Consider the following 23,857-nt stretch of genomic DNA (forward strand, 5'->3'; position numbering starts at 1 on the left):
TCGCGGGGCCCCGGCGCCCCAGGGCGCCTCGCTCCCCGCCCCCTCCCCATCCCATCGGGGCTCTTGGCCTGGGGACCCCCCCCCGCCCCGACGCCCCGGCTTTGTGTGGTGGCCTCGTCACCAGCGCTGCCCCCGGCACGTCACAAATCCGGGGAGAGGCCGGCCGGCCCGTCGCCCCCGCCTGCGAGAGTGAGCCTCCCTGGGAGCCGGCCCTGCTGGGACGCGCGCCCCTGCGCGCCACCCTCCGGGGTGCTCGGGCCGGGGGCGGGGGGCGGCGGCCGGGGGCGGTGCGCAACAGGCCGGTTCCGAGCCCCTGCACTCTCGGGGCGCCGGCACCCGGAGAGACTTTTCATTGTCTTTTTTAACAGCGGAGTTCCTTTTTCCAGCCTGACTCACTCGCACGACCTGGCTGGCCTGCCCTCTGCGGACTCCCGTTACCTTGGAATTCTTTTTTTTTTTTTTTTTTTTTATTAAAGATTTTATTTATTTGACAGGAGAGAGACAGCGAGAGCAGGAACACAAGCAGGGGGAGTGGGAGAGGGAGAAGCAGGCTTCCCGCTGAGCAGGGAGCCAGATGTGGGACTCGATCCTGGGACTCCGGGATCATGACCTGAGCCGAAGGCAGACGCTTAACGACTGAGCCACCCAGGCGCCCTACCCTGGAATTCTTAAAGGTGTTAAGCTGTTTTCCAACGTGGTATTTCTTAATTCTGGTGTCTGAAGGCTGTGATCAAAACTCAGGGCAGGGCTTAGCCTGGCGCTGTGGGGGACTAAGAAGTTCAGGGGATTACAGGGTGGCCTGAAGGAGAAGGGACTGGTTAGGACGGCCCCGCCTCCGGAGCGGCTTGCAGTCCAGTGTGGGGATTGAGGCCAACATGCTAGAAATCACAGCGAGACCAAAAAAACTCCGCTGTGTGTAAGTGATATATTGCATACTGTAGACGGAAGACTCCAAAAGGAAAGTCGGGGCAAGCTTTTAACTATAGTACAGACTCCTAAGAGGTGTCTACCTTGACTGTGGGAATACACTCCACCACTTTCAGTGTCAGGAGACTCCACTGCTTGGTGCTTCTGGACAACGGTAACTGTGGTAAGGTTTCTGTCAAGCAGAGCTCAGGCTCCCGGTGCCTAGGCCCCCGGGGCCCTTTGCTACCTGGGATTATCTGGTGAAGGACACTCTTCTGCTCCCCACCCCCACAACGCCCCGGTGGGTGGATACCCTCCAATCCAGGTTCCAAATGCAGCTCCGTTCTTTGCTGGGGGACAGCATTTCCTGACCTTCGCTGCTGCGCTGAGCACCCCGGGGTCTGTTCTGAACTCCCAGGGGCCAGGAAATAGACAAAGGAAAACAGGGACATCTCTGGCAGTTGGAATTTAGGGCTGGTTTACTCCATTTACACAAACACCGGGCCTATTCCTGTCACCTCCTCTAACTGGCATTTGGTTAGCCTTGGGCTGCCCTTGCTGGTCACCAGAACCAGCTTTCAGTTGGAGAGAGCTGTGCATGTCCTTTGGATGAGGGTGCCCTGAGAATACACTGTGACCTGCCCCAGGTCTGACATGCCCCAGAGTCAGCCCTGGGGTGGGCAGGGGACAGCAGAGTTGAGGAGGGGAAGGCACCCCTGATAGAAATAAGGAAACCTCCCCTCCTTCCCTTTTTCTCCCTAATCCTTTGCCAACCCTGCCCCCAGGTTGCAGGATTCCAGGGAACTAACTGAATTGCCGCTTGTTCCTTTGAGTCTTGCTCCAAGATTTGTGTGAGTGTGGGGCATGGGAGAGAGGAACACAATATTGTGGTTAGAACTTAAAATGAGCTGCTCCCCAACACTGCAGCCACACTCCTGATCCCTTTGTGATTCTATTCCGGCAGAGATAAGCCCCCAGCCTGCTAGTGACCAGCACTTTTCAGGGGAGTAAGAGGCTGTAGGAATGAGAGCACAGAGCAGCCATGATTGTATTAGGAATATTTACCAAAATAAAAGGCATGTAGAAAGTGTGGTGGTGGTTTTTATTTTTTATTTATTTTTATTTTTTTAAGATTTTATTTATTTATTTGAGAGAGAGAATGAGATAGAGAGAGCGTGAGAGGGGGGAGGGTCAGAGGGAGAAGCAGACTCCCTGTTGAGCAGGGAGCCCGATGTGGGACTCGATCCCAGGACTCCAGGATCATGACCTGAGCCGAAGGCAGTTGCTTAACCAACTGAGCCACCCAGGCGCCTGGTTGTTTTTATTTTTTAATAATCTGAAATCTCTCAGATGAGAGTTTAGGACAAATTCTGATAAAGATTGTCATCCTTGCCGGCTGGAAAATGCTACCAAAATAACTTCCTGATCAAAAGAAGCTGGGTTGATTACTTAACAGAGTGAGGGAGGGCACTGCCTGGCAGCTTGGCACCTCAGAGAGAGTATTGGAGTTCACAGGAGGTAAATCGACCTGCTAAGAAAGGTGTAATTTTAGGAAGCAACAAAGATGGTACCGAATGAGGGACCAGCCAAGCTGACGGAAGACTCCACTAGTTGAGCTGCTGCCCCTCGACAAGGTGGGGAGGCTCTTGTCACTGGATCACAAGAGAACCTGTAGTAAGCTATGGGTCTCGATTCTCACGCAGTTAAGGGCTTGGAGAAATTTCTCATGTACTTATAGGTTGAAGGTCTATGATATTTGGTTAGGCCCAGAATGGGAGGGTACTGAAGAGCTAATCTGAATTCAGAAAATGTCTGTTTATGTTTGAGTTCCCAGGGAAAAGGTTTGGTTAGCAAGGACTTGGGTAGGTCAAATGAATGGCGTGCACATTTCAGAGAAGTTGGGACTATTCTGTCTACAGTGGCCAATGAGACCCAAGGATCCTCATAATGTCTTAGTTATTGACCAGAAACCCTTTGCACAGCTCGTTGTCTGAGTAAGGGATTTTCCTCCTTGGGATGTCTTGTCTTGGGTAGGGTACTTCCTTGACAAATTGTCAGCTTTTCTATGGAACCCTTAATGCTGTCTCTGAGCTAAAAGAGCAAGCAGTAGATGAATCAGCATCGGAGCTCACCTCAACTTTGAACACAACAAAAGATTATCCACCTATTGAATAAGAATAGAATTACAGAGCAATGTAAGGCTCTTGAGGTAGGTTCTGGCTGAGGACTTGTGAAATGTAGGAGGGCAGCTCAGTAAACTGAGGCATAGTGGTCATCCAGGTACTATTGCTGATTTTCCCTGGAGAGGACAAGTATTAATTTTTGATTTAAAGAGACACCAAAGAGGGGCGCCTGGGTGGCTCAGTTGGTTAAGCGACTGCCTTCGGCTCAGGTCGTGATCCTGGAGTCCCGGGATCGAGTCCCGCATCGGGCTCCCTGCTCGGCAGGGAGTCTGCTTCTCCCTCTGACCCTCCTCCCTCTCATGCTCTCTGTCTCTCATTCTCTCTCTCTCAAATAAATAAATAACATCTTTAAAGAAAAAAAAAAAAAAAGAGACACCAAAGAGGGGCACCTGCCTGGCTCAGTTGGTGGAGTGTGTGACTCTTGATTTTGGGGTTGTGAGTTCAAGCCCCCTGTTGAGTGTAGAGATTACTTAAAAATAAAATCTTAAAAAAATAGACATCAAAGAAAACACAACATAGATCTACAACTATAAAACACATGATCTCTGTAGGCCTTGAAGATAGAATAGTACTTGAGTTTATCCTAATGGGAAGCAGGCAGTGTCTAATTTGTAGCCCTGGGGTCCTAAACAAATCTGTATTCCTGCCCACTGGGGTTTTCAACTGAGAGGATAGGAGTATCACAAAGACTGGGACAAGGTATGAGACTCCTTTCTCTTTAAGGCTTTTGATCATTAGTTTTATTCCTTCTTTTATTGCCTTGTTTTAGAGGCTATTAGGCAGGTTTGGGTAGAGATTGAACCTTGATGGGTTTAGCTCCAGTAGAGTATCAGTAGAATTTTTGCTGATAAAAGATTTTCAATCTGCTTGATTTACACACAGAAGTACTCATAAATCATTATCCGAATGAGCCAGGATCTTATTATGAATAAGGAAGTCCTCTGGGACCAAACCAGAAGGAAGGGACCATCAGGGAAAGCATTTAATATGGCAGTTCCATTCACACAGTAAATCCCTTGCTATTAAGTTAATGAGTGTGGTGTTCCTTGGTTAAAGGTTTGAGGCTGATGGTTATGCGCTGGGGCCTGGGGAAGGCATGGTGAGGATAAATGTGTGACTGGAGTAGTCTGAAGACTCCAAGGAAAAGGTTGTGCAGTAGTGGGGTCAGGTTTAAGATTGATATTATCCCGCCCATATCAGTAAAACATTTGTAGGTTGTCCTTTAATTTTCAGAGAAATGTTTCCTTGTGGGTTTAAGAGTAGAATGAGAAACTGAACACCTTCATTGATATCTTCATTGTTCATTTCTTAGTTCTAGAACTCTTTTCAAAATATTCAGCAGGGTTTGGGAGGTCTGGCCTTGGGGCTCTTTCCCATTCTACTTTTTTTTTTTAGATTTTATTTATTTGACAGAGACAGAGACAGCGAGAGCAGGAACACAAGCAGGGGGAGTGGGAGAGGGAGAAGCAGGCTTCCTGCTGAGCCGGGAGCCTGATGTGGGACTCGATCCCAGGACTCTGGGATCATGACCTGAGCCGAAGGCAGACGCTTAAAGACTGAGCCACCCAGGCGCCCTTTCCCATTCTACTTTTGCTTGCACATTATTGCTCCTCTATTTCTGGTTCAAGGCCATTCACAAAAAGTAAGAGAGCGAGCAGGGTCACATCTGCTTCAGGATCAACTCCTGCATGCTGTTGACAGGTATTAACCTACTCCTGAGGTCTCCATCACAATTCTCCTTTTTTGGCTTGAAAAACTGAACCAGAGCACAATCTATTTTCATAGGAAAGACAGAGGATAGCCTCCAAAAGACCCTGACCAACTCTATAGCTTTTCTAAACCCGTTCGGTTCCCTGTGCAATTGAAGGCCTTTTTAGTCACCATCGGGGGTCTTCCCATTCTGACTTTTTCATTGAACTCCTTGCATCTGCCGTTCCTACTCACATAGGAATGAATTGAAATATATGTGGCTGCTCTGGACTATAAGTTCCTCAAATGATTCTAAATTTCTCTGTAATGTTTTCTCTCTGTTGTCTAGGCCCTGCAGAGTCTCTGATGATGGCTTTCAGCTGAGAATGAAATCAGAGCTTAAAATCTACCATAAGAGGTTTTCTCTGTTCCGCAGGAGGTTTACTTTAAAGAGGTAAGTGAGCTTTGGGGTACCTGGCTGGCCAGGACGGAGGGGGAGTAGGTCAGAGGAAGAGAGGGGTAGCAGGACATGGAGGAGCATAGCATGGAGGAAGAGGATAGTAGGCTTGAATTGTGGTTTGGGGGGAATCTAAAAGATTTAAGTTGTTCACATTTTTCTTTTGCTTTGGCCAAGCAATCCATCAAGGGAGTAATTTTGCAATCCAGTTTCTTTTGGATGCTTCCTCGTGCTAATAAAAAATAATGAAGACCATTGGATGCTTGGAATTATGTTGCCTTTACGTTCTAAGGCACCTCTCAAGTAAATAATTTTGTTCATATCAAAACTCCCTCGTGGTGGCCACTGTAATTCCAAATTATCCTTGGTGAAATGATGCTATTTGGAAAGATAAGTGCACAAATTTGGCTATAGCATAAATACATGTAAGAAGCAAAAGTCTGGCCCGAGGAAGGCATGGACTGAGGTTTATACTGAGACAGAGCCATGAGAGCCTGGAAATGGTCAGTCAAGAGTCATTTGTGCATCCTGTGGCTCAGAGCTCCCAATGTCACAGCTAGACCTTCTCCATCTGCAACTCCGATGAATTTATACTTCCCGGCAGATAGGATATGTGGAGAGATCTTTGCTGAACCTCAAAACAAGTCTGAGGAAAGTTCTCATAAGTGGCCCAAGAAAAAATTTGTCCCTGGGCCAGGTTAGGGACATACTTATTGGGACCCATATCTGTCCTTGCCACTGTCAATTTGGCTCTTACAGATGCACAACCAAAAATGAACAGGATGGAAATAGACAAGGAGTAGTGTCATTCATAATAAGGCAGATATCGACCGAGGAGAAAAGATTTTCCAATATGGTCAGATAATCAAAGGATTCCTAAAAGGGGTTCCTTATTCCTGGAGACAAATAGACCCTGTATTGGGGGAGCTCAGGCCCAAGGCAAGATTTACATCTCTCACTGCCGTGGTCTAAAAGACTCCTCAGGGGCTCGAGGGCCTCAGAGGAGCATCCTTTCTGAGTCAGGGTCTTGACCACAGTGGCGAGGAGGTCTTGGCAGGCCTCATAATCGAATGCTGCTTCCCAAAAACAGTGTCAAAACAACTTTGTGAGAGTGCAAAGCTGAGTTTGTTCTGATCGCAGGAAAGGAAAACACAGCTCTGCCTAGTCATAGTAACGTCTGTATTGGGGGGCCACATCGGGATATTTATGAAGGGTTGGGTCTATTTTAAGGCAGCTTTTCCAGTGCTTGATTGGGACTGGGCACGAATCATGATACAATAGGTGGGTATCGGTGGACGGCACAAGGTGAGGGTTTCGAGGCAAGGGTTTCAAAGAGTCTTAGAGAATAAAAAGTGGGGTTAGATGCAGTCTATTGAAAAGTTGCAAAGTTCGTTGAAAAGGTTACTTCTTGGGGCACCTGGGTGGTTCCGTCTGTTGAGCGTCTGCCTTTGACTCAGGGCATGATCCCAGGATCCTCCTGCTCAGCATGGAGCCTGCTTCTCCCTCTCCCTCCGCTCCTCCCCCCTCTCCTGCTCTCTCTCTCTCAAATAAATAAATAAAATCTTGAAAAGAAAAGGTTACTTCTTGAGGGGCGCCTGACTGGCTCAGTTGGTAAAATGTGCAACTCTTGATCTTAGGGTCATGTGGGTTCAAGCCCCACATTGGGTGTAGAGATTACTAAGAAAAATAAAAAAGGTTACTTCTTGAAATTTCTGCAAAAAACAATAGTTGTTTACAACTTTTCTCATCCCAGGCAAGAGTTTCCTACCCTCGAAAACTCATGTCAATGTCAACAGTAAGCTGAGTGCAGGTGGTTTTGATTCTTCCTGTGTACTGATGCAAAGAAGTATTATGTTTGTTTATTACCACATCCCCTTACCCCATCAAATCACTCTGGTTTATACTCATTGTGACAGTGCTGGGAGTAATTAGACCCTCCAGAGGTGGAGACATCCCCTCCCCACCTCTACTCACCTCTTCTCTCATACTCTTGTATTTGCCATTCGGGGCCCCCCAGAGCCTTGTGTTCCCAACAGGAACCCTGAAAACCCTAAATTTCTTCATAGCTAACAGTCCTTTCATGCACTCAGATCATCAGTGTGTGTGATACAGAGCCTGCCCTGTCTTCTGTAGTCACGTGGCCCACCGTCCTTACATTTGGACATAAGCTTTCACTTATGACGGCGGTTGTTGGCTCATAGCATTTCTGGCCCATGCTGTCTCATGTCTTAACGATTAGTACTGTAGACTGGCCGGCCGAACCAGCCCTCCTAGAATGTTGCCATGAAAACTCTGCTGGTTGTACGATCGGTCTTTCCCTTTGACAACTGCCAGAAAAACTGCAGGTAATCATTAGGTGAGGGATAAGGCCCTTACAAAGGCGAGCTTCAAAACCATGACTCCTTTATGCTTTTGCACTCAGAAATTATTTATCATGTTCATTTTAGAATCCTAGAATATTAAAAAGTTTTCTCAGGCCTGGGAGATGAGAGCTCCAGGATGTCTTCTATCCCCACTCCTCCTCCATTTCATGATTGAGATACTAGCACCTTCTCCATGCACTCACTTCCCTCCCATCACCTGGGTCCCTTCTGTTCCCTGGGGTCCCAGAGGACTCCTGCATCTCCTCGGTGCCTTCTGTGCCATCTTGCAGGACTGCCACAATGGGGACCCACTCCATTGGGCCCACACTTTCTCCTAGCCTTTGCCAGTGCTGGTCTCTGCCCAGCTTCTGCTATCCTGGAGGTGAGAAGTCAGCCCAACCCAGGAGCGCTCAGAGCCTTTCAGCTCATGTTAGCTGGTCTGATTTTAAGCTCCACCACTCCTAAGGCCAACCTGAGTGTCTGCCCTTCAATGATTACAGCAGTTTTAGGCCTTAAAATGTAACTTTGCTCTATCTGCTTTTCAAATCCTTCTTTTCTTTTTCAGATTTTTTTTTTTTTCTTTTTTTAAGTAATCTCTCTGCCCAACCTGGGGCTCAAACTCACAACCCTGAGATCAGGAGTCACATGCTCCACCGACTGAGCCAGCCAGGTGCCCCCTTTCTTTCTTTTCTACCTTTATAAAAACATTTTTGTTGTGAAAAATAACACAATTAAAGGAAAGTGCATAAAACATAATTATTATGAAGCGCTTTCATTAACTACCACCTAGAAAAAAGTAGGGTTTTACCAGCATCCCAGAAGCCCCCAGTATATCCCTTCCCAAATACAACCCTGTTCTTTCTAAATGTAACTACTGGCTTTTTATGGTAATTACTTCAATGCTTTTTTTGGTAATTACTTTTGTTCTTTTATAGTTAATTACTTTTCATTGCTTACTCCCAGCTTCCCTCTTCCCTTTGTCTCTTTCTTTCTGTCTTTCTTTCTTTCTTTCTCTCTCTCTCTCTTTCTTTCTTATTGAAGTATAATGACATACAATGTTATACAAGTTTTGGGGTACAACGTGTTGGTTTTTCTCCAACCTCTGAAAAAGAATATCCGATTTAGAAAAATCCTTTTAATCATAGTTTGCTAAAAGTTTGTTTTTCTTTTAATGATGATTGGAATTGAATTTTATGAAATTTTTTCTATTTATTGAGCAGTCATATTATTTTCCTCCTTCAAATTTACTTATATGGTGAACTATTTTGATTTTCCAATGTTGAAGCATCCTTGTATTTCTAGAATAAGATCAACTTAGTTGTATCTGTTTCCTGTTGCTTCTGTAACAAATTCCCAAATACACAGTGTCTTAAAATACCACACCTTTATTATCTTACAATTTTTGAGGTCAGAAATCCAGAGTGGGTCCTGTGGGCTAAATCAAGGTGTTGGCAGAGCTGCAGTTCTCCTGGAGGCTCTAGGGGAGAATACGTTTCCTTGCCTTTTCCTGTTTCTAGAGGCTAGCTGCATTCCTTGGCTGGTGGTCCCTTCTTCCATCTTCAAAGCCCATCACTCCAATCTCTGCTTCCATGGGTACATCTCTCTGACTCTGACCCTCCTGTTTCCCTCTTAAGAGGACTCTTGTGATTACATTGGGCTTTGCAAAGTCCCTTTTGACATGTAAGATGACATTGTCACAGGGTTTTTTTTGTTTTTTTTTTTTAAAGATTTTATTTATTTATCTGACAGAGACAGAGACAGCGAGAGCAGGAACACAAGCAGGGGGAGTGGGAGAGGGAGAAGCAGGCCTCCCGCAGAGCAGGGAGCCTGATGTGGGACTCGATCCCAGGGCCCTGGGATCATGACCTGAGCCGAAGGCAGTCGCTTAACCAACTGAGCCACCCAGGAGCCCCATTGTCACAGGGTTTTGAGGATTAGGAAATAAACATCTTTAGGAGCTATTATACTGTCTACCACATTGGTTATAATGTATTTTCCTTTTTGTATGTTTCTTGATACTGTATTTTAGTTAGAACTTTTGTATCTATGTTCATGAGTGAGATTTGGCTAAATTTTCTCTTCTGAAACTATCCTCATTGGCTTTTGGTATCATAGTTAAGCTAGCCGTACAAATGAATTGGAGTGTATACCATTTTTTTTTTTCTATTCTCCAAAGCGTTTGTATACAGTAAGCATTATTTTTCCCTTAGCTATTCAAAGTTTTTAAACTTTGATTCAATTTATTTAAAAATTATAGGACTTAAAATTTCTATTTCTTCCTAGATCAATTTTCAATAAGTTGTATTTTTCTAGGACTATATTCATTTCATCTAACTTCTCGCATTTTCAACATAGATTATTCATAAAATTCTCTTAGTATCTTTTTAGTGTTTATAGAATGTATAGTGATACCTGCTTTTTTCATTGCTGGCATTGGTTATTTGTGCATTCTCTCTTAAATATTTTTCTCTCTTTTTCATTGTCTTGATAATTTCTAAGTATTTATCAGTTTTATTGGTCTTTTCAAAGACCCAGCTTTTGGTTTTGGTGATCTTCTCTATGGCATGTTCTTTTCCGTTTCTTTAAGGCTGTTATCCTTATTATTTCATTTATTTTACCATATTTGGGCTTCTTTTGTACTTCTTTTTTTGTTGAGATTTATTTATTAGAGAGAGTGCATGTGGCAGGGGAGGGGCAGAGGGAGAGGGGAAAGAGAGAATGCTAAGCAGACTCCACGCAGAGTGCAGAGCCCGATGTAGGGCTTGATCTCATGACCCTGAGATCACGACCTGAGCCAAAACCAAGAGTCAGATGCTTAACCGATTGCGCCACGCAGTTGCCTCTTCTTTTGGACTTCTATAAGGGTTAGGATAGGTTAGGTTAAGTTGAGACAACAAACGATCCTGAAAAAAACATCTCAAGGATTTCTACAACATAGTTTATTTCTCAGTCATTCTACCTGTTCCGTCCAGGTTGGCTGGCTTCTTCTCCACATTGTCTTTACCCTGGGGCTTGAGCAGCAGAACAGCTGCTGTCTAGAACACTGACGGTCATCATAGCTGAGGGAAACTGAGACAGTATGGTGAACTCGATGTTGAATCTTAAACCTTTTGTCTAGATGTGACACATCACACTCCTGTATGCATTCCATTGACTAGAGCAAGAAATCGGGCTAAGCCTGATGTTGATGCCCAGAGTTGGGTTAGTGAATCTTTGTGAATAATAATATAGTATCCCATGTCTTCTTTTTCTAACTTTTTGAGAATGAATCTTAGCTCATGAATTTTCCACCTTTCTTACTTTGTAATATATATGCATTTAAGGCTATATACTTCCCTTTGTCACCTATATCCCGTGGGAATTGATACATTAAAAACTTTGTTAACATTCGGTTCAAAATATTTTCTAACTTCCTATGTGATACTTTATTCTACTTATGTGTTATTTAGAAGTGTCTCTTGGGTGCCTGGGTGGCTCAGTCGTTAAGTGTCTGCCTTCTGCTCAGGTCATGATCCCAGGGCCCTGGGATGGAGCCTCCCATTGGGCTCCCTGCTCTGCGGGAAGCCTGCTTCTCCCTCTCCCACTCCCCCTGCTTGTGTTCCCTCTCTTGCTGTGTCTCTCTCTGTCAAATAAATAAATAAAATCTTTTTTAAAAAATCTTAAAAAAAAAAAGAAGTGTTTCTTATTTTCCAAATAAACGTGGAGTTTTCGAAGTTGTTTTTTTCTCATTGTAATTTCATCGTATCAGAGAATATATTTTATATAATTTTAAGTCTTAGACTTCTTTTAGACCTCACTTTTTTTTTTTTAAGATTTTATTTATTTTTTGACAGAGAGAGACACAGAGAGAGAGGGAACACAAGCAGGAGGAGTGGGAGAGGGAGAAGCAGTCTTCCCGCGGAGCAAGGAGCCCGATGTGGGACTTGATTCCAGGACCCTGGGATCATGACCTGAGCCGAAGGCAGACGCTTAACGACTGAGCCACCCGGGCACCCTAGATCTCACTTTCAACCACATGATCTTGGGAAGAAGACCTCAAGCCTCATATGAGACCCCACGCCTACCCAAAACCTTGATTTCAGCTTTGTGAGTCTCTGAGCTGTGAGCCTAATTGGTCCTTACCTGGACTTCACATCTACACAACTGTGAGAAAATAAATGGGTATTGTTTTAAGGTCCTGAGTTTGTAGTAATTTATTACATAGGAATAGAAAACTAATACAGTGTTTCTTGCTAGTGAATAAATCACTCTTTTTTTTTGTCCAAAGGTGTCTTCTCATGTTGACACATGAAGGAGATTTTTAGCTGGATGTAGAATTTTAGACTAGCAGTTACTTTTAGCCTTTCAAGATACTACACTGTTTTCTGGTTTCCACTGTTGCTGTTGAGAAGTCAGTTGTCTGTCTAACTGTTGCTCCTTTGAAAACAATTTTTTTCTTTTTTTTTTTGTTTTCTGCAGATTTATTTTAATGTGCCAAGAATCGATTTCTTATAATTAGTTTTGCTTGGGATTTGTTGTTCTTTGTGATTCTGAACTTAAAGTCTTTCATCAGTTGTGGAAAATTATTTTATGTCTTCAAATATTATCTCAGCTCGTTCTCTTCTCCTGGGACTCCAACTAAATAAAAGTAAGATCCTCTCACTGTATTCTCTGTATCTCTTACCCTTGCTTTTGGATTTTCTATGTTGTCTCTCTTTATTTTAGATCGTTTCCTCTGCCCTATTATCTTTTCTTTTCCTTTCTTTTCTTTTCTTTTTAAGATTTATGTATTTATTTTAGAGAGAGAGCATGCAAGCAGGGGGAGTGACAGAAGGAGAGGAAGAGATTCCTCAAGCAGACTCCCCACTGAACACGGAGCCCAATGCTGGCTCTATCCCAGGACCCTGAGATCATGACCTGAGCCGAAATCAAGAATCAGACGCTCAACCGACTGAGCCACCCAGGTGCCCCATCCTCTGTCATATTTTCTAATTCATTGACTCTCTCTTCTCATGCATCTAAATTGTTGAACCCATCTCTGGAGTTTTTAACATCTCTTACTGTATTTCTGCATTCTCAAATTCTATTTGATTCTTTAAATAATCTGCCATTTTATCACAGAGAGAAATCTTCCTTGACTTCCCACATCCTCACCACAGGCCTGTTCGCATGCCCCCACCACATGTGCTCCCATGGCAACCTGGGCTCTAACAGGCACTTACTATATTCTCTTACATTCTCTCCCCAACTAGACTGTAAGTATCTTGAGGATGATGGATATCATTTACTCTGTATCTCCAGCATTTAACACTGTACCGGAATAATAGCAGTCACTCAGTGTGGTGAACTTTTAACTACAACAACCTCCCTGACCACCTAACACTGCCCCACTCTAAGAAGACGGAAAACCTTCGGGAAAGTCTCCACAACTCACAACTGTTTGTGTGAGGAGATTCTTCTAAAGAGGGAATGCTAAGAGATGCTCATTTCTGCATCCAGGCTGATGAGGGGGAAAAGCGGAAAGCAAAACAGACTCAGAAATAAGAGGCTGGGGAGACCTCAGGTGCGTAAGTCTCTGAGAATGAGCACAAGTTACTGGGCAAACTCAACTTTTCCAGGCTATGGAATCAGCTGGGTCTAATCCCATTATAGCCAGACCTCCAAGGAATGAGGGGCTCCTAGCCAACATCTGGGTGGCACTGCTATAGTGTATCTAGAAACTCAAGGCAGAGTGGCTTTTAAAAAAGGAATGTTGTACAACCAGTATGCTGAATATGCAGGATTTATGGGTTATGCCCACCAAAGCCACTTTATTTTTGTCTTCCACTGCTTTTAATCCCTTCCAATGGGGGTTAGGTTGGTCTTTTCCAAGACCGTATATAAAAATCCTACCAAGCTCATAAATGTTTCTTGGCACCCTTAGGTAAATGTCCAGGGGTCACTTTAAGTCATAAATGCAGGCTTAATTAAGTAATTAAAAGAGGGGGCACCTGGGTGGCTCAGATGGTTAAGCATCTGCCTTCAGCTCAGGTCATGATCCCAGCGTCCTGGGATCGAGCCCCGCATCGGGCTCCCTGCTCAGCGGGGAGCCTGCTTCTCCCTCTCCCTCTGCCTCTCTCCCTGCTCATGCTCTCTCTCTCTCTGTATCTCTGTGTCTCAAATGAATAAATAAAATCTTAAAAAAAAAAATTTATAAAAAAAAAAAATTAAGTAATTAAAAGGGTCCAGCCCAGTATACTAATCAATATATAAATCTTCACTCAAAGATAAGATTTCTCTCCTACTCCCCCAAAGCTAGGGCCTGTGGCAGGTGAGCTGTGGGCAGCTTGGGAGGGAGTTGTGTTTAGCTCCTTCTCTTTCTTATTCACTTCTTCCTCCTCTTGCTGCTGTTTCTGGCCTTTTTTTTTTTTTAAGATTTCATTTATTTGAGATAGGGAGAGTGAGCGAGCAAGAGAGAGAGGACCAGCAGAGGCAGAGGCAGGGGGAGAGGGAGAAGCAGGCTCCCCGTGGAGCAGGGAGCCTGATGATGCGGGGCTCCATCCCAGGACCCTGGGATCATGACCTGAGCCAAAGGCAGATGCTTAACCAACTGAGCCACCCAGGCACCCCTGTTTCTGGCCTTTAAGGTTGAAGTGGGGAGTGGTGGAGAGGGAAGGGGGCTAGTCCTGGTAAAATGGCTTTGTGGGCCCTATACCTGGGGACCCATAGGCCATAGGTCCCCTGGCAGATATTTAAAGCTGATCTTGGGGGGTTTCCCTGAGGTCCTGGGAGACTCCCCTGCTGGGTTTCTCTGACTCAATTCCTTCTCCTTCAGCAGGGCCCCCTGCCCCCTGCTTCCTACAGCCTCAGCTCTAGTACTTGTCACCCAGCCTTTCACTGCTGGGACCCCCTTGTCCTCACTGGCCACTCTTGGTTGGGCTCAACCCAGGGAGACTTACCTCTGCCTCCTCCTCACCTGGTCCCCTGGACTTCTGTCTCATTTGAACTGCACCCAGAGGGTTGAGCAGTTTTCACCCAGGCCCTTTTCTCTCAGCCAAGGCTACTTAGTCTTCCAGAACCAGCCCACACCGGGCCATTGTCTATGGCCTGCGGCAGTGATGGCAGTGACCACACCTCAAGCTGCCCGAGTGGTCTGTCCCCTTGAAGCCTCTCACTAGACTGGAGGGGAGCGAGCAGGTGACCCTGCACATTCCCCAGGGAAGTCCTCCTCACAAAATCCTCCCGGAATCTCCCCTCTTCTGACTCTCTTATTCCCTTTCTCTGGGTGAGGGATTCCCTGGGTCGAGGACCAAGACACAGCTAACCAGATTTTGAAGATTGCCTTTGAAATCTTTGTGGTCTGCTCACACCTTGCTTTGATGCTCAATAACTATCATATCTTGGCATTTCAATCAAAACCCCACTTAACATCCTGTTGGACTGGTTTTTTATCAGAATGAAACATCATTATTGTTTTTTTCTGAATATGAAATTAAGGCATGCTTCTTACAAAATTAAACCAAAACATAAATGTAAAAGACAGTTGTAGCCCAGTGCAATTCTACCTCCCGGAGATAACTCAAAGACTTTGCTTTATATCTTTCCAGACCTTTTTTCTTTGACACACTTTGACACACTTGCACTTTTATTTTTCTAAAAAGATTTTATTTATTTATTTGAGCGAGAGAGCACAAGTGGGGAGAGGGGGCAGAGAGAAGCAGACTCCCCACTGGGCAGGGAGCCCGATGCAGGGCTTGATCCCAGGACCCTGGGATCATGACCTGAGCTGAAGGCAGATGCTTAACTGACTGAGCCACCCATGTGCCACTTGCACTTTTATTGTAATATTGGAAATGGGATTGTACCATATATAAATTCCAGAGAGCCTTTTCCTTACTGCCATAGGATATGTAAGCCCTCCCATCTCCTATGTACCTAAACCTATGTTAAAGTGGAAGAATTGATGAGAGCCTGGGCAGTTACCTTGACAGACTGAGTATCTAAATGGTCAGTTTATATATTGAATTAAACTGGGTTTTAGTCGTGTGGACTAAATTTAGTTTCCTCTCACTTCGTATCAAGATGGGTGCTTTGGAGGAAGTAAGATGAATCATAGAAAATTAAATGGCTATATTTATTTCACATGAGGAGTACATATTCAATTCCACATTACAAATGAAATTGATAGGTTGGAGGGTGTAGCCCTTTTCAAGGCTTTTGATCTGCATTTCCACGGTGCATCAGAGGACATTTTTCCCTATATGTACTTTCATAACACTGGATATTTACATTTTTCCAAGTCTCATAGGCCAGATATAATATTTCAGCCTTTCCTTGTTTTTTAATAAGGTTGAGCAGATTTTGCATTAGGATAGGACACTTACTTATTGCCAGGGCTCCCTTTGCCCGAGTGTCCATTTTGATATCCCAATAAAATCTTAGTAAGTTTTCCCCAGGCTCAGGTTTTAAAGAATCCAGGCTAAAACAAATGGGCTCCAGAGTGGACTGAAAGAGGCCTATCCCTAGATGGCCGTAGGGGAGTAAAGGCGGAAGGAGATACTTCCCAAGGGACTCCTGGAGGCCACCATCGGTGCTGCTTTAGGCCTGATCTGTCACCTTCCCCATGTTCACAGAATCTAGATCACTCCCTCATACCCCCAAAGCCTCATTGCATGCCCTGTCTCTGTAGACACTAGTGACCACAGACCAAAGCTCTTGCCCCAAGGGAGGCCGGGCTACCCATGGACCAATTAATGAGCTGTTACAGATGGCTTGGCACTAAAAGATGGGCTCAACTAGAGCCTTCTTTCTGGGGATTTCAACTAAGAAACCTGGAAAGAATGTGCTTGTAAGCAGTGGGAATAAAGTTGTAAAGATAACAAGATAATGAGTTGAGCCCTGGGCAAGCCCAAGCCAGGCTGAGTCAGCAGGGAGAGAAAGATGTGCAGAGTCAAGGAGCTGTTCCCCTGGACGCAGGGACCTCTCCCTGGCTGGCGGCGCTGCTGGCCTCCTGCAGCTAGGGATGCAGCCCCCGTGCCTGGCTCTGAGAGCCTTGGCCCTCCAGCCCTCTGCTGCCTGCCCCCTGGGAGCCTGCAGCACCTTCAGCTCTGCCCCACACCCCCATTTACCTTGTACATGGCACCAGCAATCACACAGATGTTGTGTATGCCCACCACAGTTTGTAGCTGCAGATAGAAGATGTTCCTGATAGACTCTGGGTTGGGCTTTTCAAGCCACTCAGAACATTAGGGGAAACGTTTTGATTATAAAGGATGAAGGCTATGTGAGCTTTTTCAGAAACGTTTTGAGCAGATACGGAGCAAATTTATATGGACCTTGCGAGAAAAAGAAAAAGTGTTTTACACTAAATTCTCTCATTGAACTTGGATGCAAGAGGGTTGTTTGCTTTAGGCCTGATCTTGGCAATCCTGGTATTATATTATTATTAATAATATTATTATATATAATGATATATCTAAAATGACCCACTTTATCCTCCATTTCCTCTGTTCTACCTCCATACAGTAGAGGATGAGCCATCAATCAGTATGGAGAGGTTCATTTAAATACTCTGGAAGGTTCTGGGAATATATGGCAGTTACTAAAATAAAATATTCTTCCAGAAGGATCCGTTTCTATCATTAAAATTTTACCCTTTTTTGAAAAAGAATGCTCCTCCAAAAGAAGTCCCTTTTCATTTTAATTTTCTCCATGTCAGGCGTGGTCCTTGAGTGTACCACGGACCCTGAGAACCCTTCTCCTAGTCACTTACAAAGAATAATGAACCACTTGATGACTAAACCAAGGATTTGAGCTAATTCTTGGAGTAAACACTGGCTGGAAAAACTCCAGAAAGATTACCTCTGATCATACAGTGACTATGAATCTGAAAAGTAAAATGCCAACTAAAGTTATAAATTAAATCTTATTAGGCGGGCAGAAATGATCACCATAGAAAATGTCCTCTATGTGAAGAGATTTTTATAATGTGAGTAGCCAGACTTCAGTCTATAGTTTATTGCATGTGTTTAGCTAATGGCCTGTATGGATCCCAGTTTCATGAGTCAACACCAGTGGCTCAGCCCACCTCCCACCTACGCTGTGGAGCCTTCCCCTACCAGTCGGGCTCATGTTCATTTGTCTATGAACTCAGTTTTAACTTGGTCTGTGTCTTACAGTTCTACCCTTTTCAGTTTCAATATTCAATTTCTGCAAGGCTTTTTTTTTTTTCTTGAAGAGATACAGTACTCAATACATTTTAAAATGTCTCTCATGCCTCTTCCCTTCTTTTCTGTTTGTTTTTGTAATCTTCAGTATATTTGTAATAATCAGAATTCAAGATAAAGACACAGTAGGTGTCACTGATGGATAAGTGAATGAATTGTTTAACTGATTCATTCACTCATCCATCCCTTCATTTATTATTAAAACTGAGGTTAGATGTTGGGTAGAGAAGGGAAAACAACTATTAATGTTGCTTAGAGAAGAGCAAAACATAATGGTGGGGGCTTGGGGGGAAGATGGGAGAGAAGTCAGGAATAGGTTTGTGAATTGCCTTTTCCTACCGTTCATACTACATTTATATATGAATATATACCATACATGGTCTCTTTCTTTGAAAACATCTTGGAATCATGGTAAAATAAGCTTTTTTTTTTTTTTTTTTTAATTAAGCTTTCAGTTGATGAGAGAGCTAAGCTCACAGAAGGTAGGGAACATTCTCAGTGGTCAAAAATTAAGAGGGAGCTCAGTTGAGGGGAGGGGCAGAGGGAATGTTGGATGAGCTGATGTGGAGCCCACCCAACCCCAGGAGTTTACTGGTCTCAAAAACCAAGGCATTTTTGAATGGACCTGTAGCAACAAAAGAAGAGACCTTGATTAACAAAAGTAAAGAGATAGACTTGATACTTCCACATAAAACTAGGACTCTCAAAGGGCTATACCTTTGGTGAAAGTATGAACCAAAAATGAAATGTGCAGAGACGCACAGAGAAACTATGAAGCTGTATCTCTTAGCCTCGCCTCTTGATTGGGGAAAAAATGTTCCCCTGAGAAGTTATATCAGTCTGCTCTTATTCAGGTTTAGAGTTCAGTCTTACACGTCCTATAGAAACTAGGGGCCCGCGGGTTGAAAAATTAACTTTAAAAATGGATACCAAACAGACAGAAGCAAACATAAAATCTTTCTGAAGAAACACACCCTCCATCCTGGCCACGCAGGATTCCCATACACAAAGCCCCACTAAAGATGAGCTCATCATCTAAAATTACAAAATGCAGGAGGATATAATCACCATGAGTGAGAGCTAAGAAATTCTCAGGAGGGAAATGGTATAGACCTGATCTTACATAGCATCAGCCTGGCATGAATATTCCACAATTAAAATCTCCAACTCATCAGAAGAATCTGTCAGTAGCTAAAACTGTTTCTTTTGTTTTCCCCAGACAGCTTGTTTAAGAGCACACATCACAGACTAGACTCTGCCAGATATTAGCTGAGCCATTAGCCTCTCCCCAACCCTAAGAGCAAACCAAAAAATCTAAGCACTTACTGTTCCTTGAATGTCTAGTTTTTTTCCTCTCTCTCTCTCTTTTAAATCCCTTCTTGTTAACAGTCTAACAGAGTCTAGAGTCTAAGAGTCTAGCTTCTCTTTAAAATAAGTGAGTATGCCATTTGCATGCAGGTACCTAAAGGTCTCTGAGTTATACTTTGACAGAGTCAAATGAATAGATACAGCAGCAGGACTGGACCACAATAACTTCAGATAATAAAATTCCAAGACTATAAAAAAAAGAGTATACTTAAAATAATGAAAGACTTATGCCTAAGTATTTTATATTTTGGGATGCTGTTGTAATGATATTTTTAAAATTTTGTTTTCCATGTATTCATTGCTAATATATGGATATACCATTGATTATTGTGTATTGACCTATAGCCTGTGGCCTTGCTAAATTCATTTAATTCTAGGAGCTTTTTTCTAGATTCCTTAGGATTTCCAATGTGCATGATCATGTTTTTGTGAACAAGGCCTGTTTTACTTCTTCCTTAACACTCTGTATGCCTTGGGTATCTTCTCCTGCAGTGTCTTGAAGCTCTAGGGTAATGGTGAATAGAGAGTTGAAGGTGGACATCCTTGCTTTGTTCCTGATGTTAGGGGAAGAGCTCAGTCTTCTACTATAAAAACATTAACTGAGGGTTTTGAATAGATGCCCTTTTTAAAAAAGATTTCATTTATTTATTTATTTATTTGAGAGAGAGCATGAGAGGGGGGAGGGTCAGAGGGAGAAGTAGACTCCCTGCTGAGCAGGGAGCCCGATGTGGGACTCGATTCCAGGACTCCAGGATCATGACCTGAGCCGAAGGCAGTCGCTTAACCAACTGAGCCACCCAGGTACCCTGAATAGATGCCCTTTATCAGTTTAAGACTACCCTTCTATTCTTAGTTTGCTGAAAATTTTGTGTTTTTTTTATCATGAATGGGTATCGATTGCCTTTTCCCTCATCTTTTTAGATGGTCCTATAGTTTTTCTTATGATCATGTAGTTATTTAAGTACTAAAAGAAAAGAACTGTGAACCTTAAATTTTATACACAGCCAAATTTTCATTTCAATGAGAGAGAGTAATAAAAATGTTCTCGGGCATGTTATGAGAAGTTTGCCACATAAAAAGCCACAGTTGAAAATACCTTTAATGGAAGTGTTCAAGTAAGAGAAACAAATCCAGGACAACCTTCAAGAGATATGGGATGTCAGGGTCATCTAATATTTTGATAAATATACTGCTGTTAAAAAAAAATGTCTAAGATTGAAGAAAAGAGAAATTTTTTTAAAGATATTTAATTTTTCATTTGACAGAGAGAGGCATGGGGGAGCGTCAGGCAGAGGGAGAGGGAGAAGCAGGCTCCCTGCTTAGCAGGGAGCCCAATGTGGGGCTCAATCCCAGGACCCCGGGATCATGACCTGAGCCGAAGGCAGACGCTTAACGACTGAGCCACCCAGGCGCCCTGAAAAGAGAATGTTTATCCAGAAGAACTAATGTCAAAAATTCCAAACAAGAACAACATGATGGCGGAAGAGAGGAGATAAAAGGAATATTAAGAAATGCTAACGTGTTTAACTTAGTAGGGGGAAGGTATATCTGCTTCAAAGTTTAAGAAGTCAACAGTCGGGCGCCTGGGTGGCTCAGTTGGTTAAGCGACTGCCTTCGGCTCAGGTCGTGATCGTGGAGTCCCGGGATCGAGTCCCGCATCGGGCTCCCTGCTCAGCAGGGAGTCTGCTTCTCCCTCTGGCCTTCCTCCCTCTCATGCTCTCTGTCTCTCATTCTCTCTCTCTCAAATAAATAAATAAAATCTTAAAAAAAAAAAAAAAGAAGTCAACAGTCATGGGATTTTTCACCAGAAGCCATGAGTTCTTTGATAATAGTCAGGGATGGAAGAAGCAAAGTCATTAAATCCAGATGGCCATCATTTCCACCACCCCCATGTACAGTATGTCTGAATTCAGAACATCCAGTAGAAGCCAAAACTCCACTGTGTTTCACTCTTATCAGAAATAAGAATAAGAGGAGAAATATGAAGCCCTACCCCAGTGTCTTGATTAAAGCAGGTTTTAGTGGCATGAGTCATTTGAATTGCCCCTTTTGTGGTTATCTTGTGCTTTGTGTATCCTGGGACAGTGCATCTTGGTAAAATGCAGGGTGCCATTTCATTGTATAAAGTAGGGAAGGAAGCATGGTCACTAAAAGGGAGGCTGGAAAAGAGAAGTGGCTTCATGTTCTAAGGCAGGTCCTTGTTGGGCAGGTCAATTTTAGCAAAGAGTGTGTGTATGAAAACAGAAGGCCTGGAAAGTAATCTTTAAAACTACCCGTGCCTGGGCACCCCTTGGAACGTCTGCATGTACTCTGAGAGGTACTCATGCTTCTTGGGAAGAGTGACAGGTCATTGTGACGGAATGAGGAACACAAAGAATGTAAGATAGGCTGGCTGGCTGGTTCTGATGGCTTTAAGCATAAGAGAGCTTTAAAAAAATTAGGGGTGCCTGGCTGGCTCAGTTGGTAGAGCATGTGACTCTTGATCTCAGGGTTGTAAGTTCAAGCCCCATGTTAGGCGTGGAGCCTACTTTAAAAAAAAAGTTAAATTGAAAAAAATCACAGACCCAGAATTTTAAATTCTTAGCTCACACTACAGAGCCTCTAGGAATGTCTTTAAAAAAAGTCTCTTTTCTCTTAGAGCTGCTGAACGTAAGCAGCTAAAATCCAGATGCAGTGTCTGATACCGTGGGAACCTATATCACAACCTAAGATGAATTTATAAACCAATCATGTCCTTCATGAGAAAGTTAAGGCATTGACTAAAAACATATGGGACCTTGGGAATTAGAATGGGGGAATCAATGAATCTGAGTACCTGGAATTCGTAAAAGTCACTGGACTCAAATGTGAACTACACTTATGAAGGTGAGGTCACCGGGGCTTATTGCCAGTGGAAGCAGCTTCTTTCTCCCTTCTATCCTCGGATCCCTCCCTTCCTGGTGTCCTCTATTAGCTGAGCCAGCAGAAGGCAGCTGACCGGAGAGGCTAGGAAATGCTGTTTGCTGGAGCTAGCCCCCTTGTGATGCAAAACACAATACAGAAGATGGAGGAATGGCTCTGAAGACAAGTATGCCCAGGACAGTCACCCCCTGTGCTTTCTGCATGTACCACTAATGTCAGAAGCCTTGCCTTGGCCTCTTATTGTGAAGTGGGGTGTACTTTGTATTCTCCTCATCCCCGTCCCAAGCTCTCAACCTGGTTTGCTTTGCTATTACACCTGACCCCTGGGAGCGCTTGGGAATTCTTGCCTCCTTTTTGCTGAACCATGCTGGGGACTGGGGACTCCTGAAGGATGCTCTTAGGCCCTAGACATCACCCTCAGTATTGCTTCTCATTGTTCAGGTCCCATATTGGGCTCCCAGGGGCTTGCCATCTCCTGGAAAACACCTGGGGAAGGTAGGGACACTGCCCTGGGCTCTTCTCAAATCCCACCCAAGGCATGAGTCCTTGAACCAGCTCGGGATCATCTCTAAAGGGATCCTGCCCAAAAGGGTATCTGCTAGAGTGCTAGGGAAAGCAGATACTGAGAGAGGACCAGGAGCTTTCTGAAGGGGAGGTGTTAAGGGAACTGTAGTGAGGGTCCCAGCTGGGAAGCCACAGTAGCAAATGGAGAAGGGGAGGAGCCAACTTACTGTACCAGTCAGGTAGGAACTTATCTCCCACCACTCTCCAGTCCTTCCCCCCTCGGCCCTGGTGTGGTCACTAATGGCAGCTAGCCAGAGGAGGAAGAGCTGGGGATTGAGAGAGAGGATTTGTTTGTTTGTTTATTTATTTATTTATTTATTTATTCATTCATTCATTCATTCATTCAAATATAAGATATTCTTTTTTTTTTTTTTAAGATTTTCTTTATTTGTCAGAGAGAGAGAGAGACTGAGAGCACACAAACAGGGGAAGGGCAGGCAGAGCAGGCAGAGGGAGAAGCAGGCTCCCTGCTGAGCAAGAAGCCTGACATGGGGCTCGATCCCAGGACCCTGGGATCATGACCTGAGCTGAAGGCAGACGTTTAACTGACTGAGCCACCCAGGTGCCCCTCTTTTTTTTTTTCAAGATGTTATTTATTTATTAGAGAGAGTGCACAAGTCAGGGGAGGGACAGAGGGAAAAGGGAGAAGCAGACTCCCTACTGAACAGGGACCCAACATGGGGCTCCATCCCAGGACCCCGGGATTACAACCCAAACTGAAGGCAGACACCCAACCTACTGAGCCACCCTGGCACCCTAATTTCCAATTTCAACTAGACCTTCAATTCAGGCCAGAAAGCCTTCAGTTTGCTTTCCCAGTTACACCATGATAATTCCAAACTTTAACCTGCTCAGTCTCCCTACCCCTCCTCCAATCACAGCACTGTCAGAAAACAGCCATGCCTCCCAAATCTCCGGCTAGTACCCATCGGGCTGTGGATCCTCTCTCTCCCGCCTCCTTAGTAACCTTGGCCTTTCAATTTTGTCCACTCTGCTGTCTCTTCAAGCTCATCTTTGCTGGCTCCTTTCCAAAAGGATGTAGGCATACACATGGCACTCCATCTCAAAGACGACCCTTCCTGAATCCTGTGTCCCCTCTAGCTACTTTCCTTTCCCTTCACAGCCAGGGCTTGGAAGACTTGCCCATATTTGCTGTACCCGGAGCATACCTACCCGCTGTTTTTCGGGCACTGCAATCTGGCTGCTCCCCAGTCCTTCGCATTAGCTGCTCCTTGAGCAACC

The 23,857-nt window shown here is 44.3% G+C and overlaps 1 long non-coding RNA gene across 2 annotated transcripts in view; it reads left to right on the forward strand.

The window, feature by feature from the left end:
* Positions 1 to 23,857, forward strand: part of LOC123326018 — a 25,139-nt gene that overhangs the window by 653 nt on the left and 629 nt on the right. Inside the window, exons 2-3 of one of the 2 annotated variants that reach the window (XR_006540824.1) lie at positions 5,128 to 5,232; positions 11,432 to 11,470. This is a non-coding gene — a long non-coding RNA (uncharacterized LOC123326018). Of the gene's footprint in view, positions 1 to 5,127; positions 5,233 to 11,431; positions 11,471 to 23,857 lie in introns of those variants that run through there. The other variant, XR_006540823.1, reaches the window with a different exon arrangement.

Source organism: Neomonachus schauinslandi, chromosome 10, assembly GCF_002201575.2.
Source record: "Neomonachus schauinslandi chromosome 10, ASM220157v2, whole genome shotgun sequence".
Taxonomy (NCBI): domain Eukaryota; kingdom Metazoa; phylum Chordata; class Mammalia; order Carnivora; family Phocidae; genus Neomonachus; species Neomonachus schauinslandi.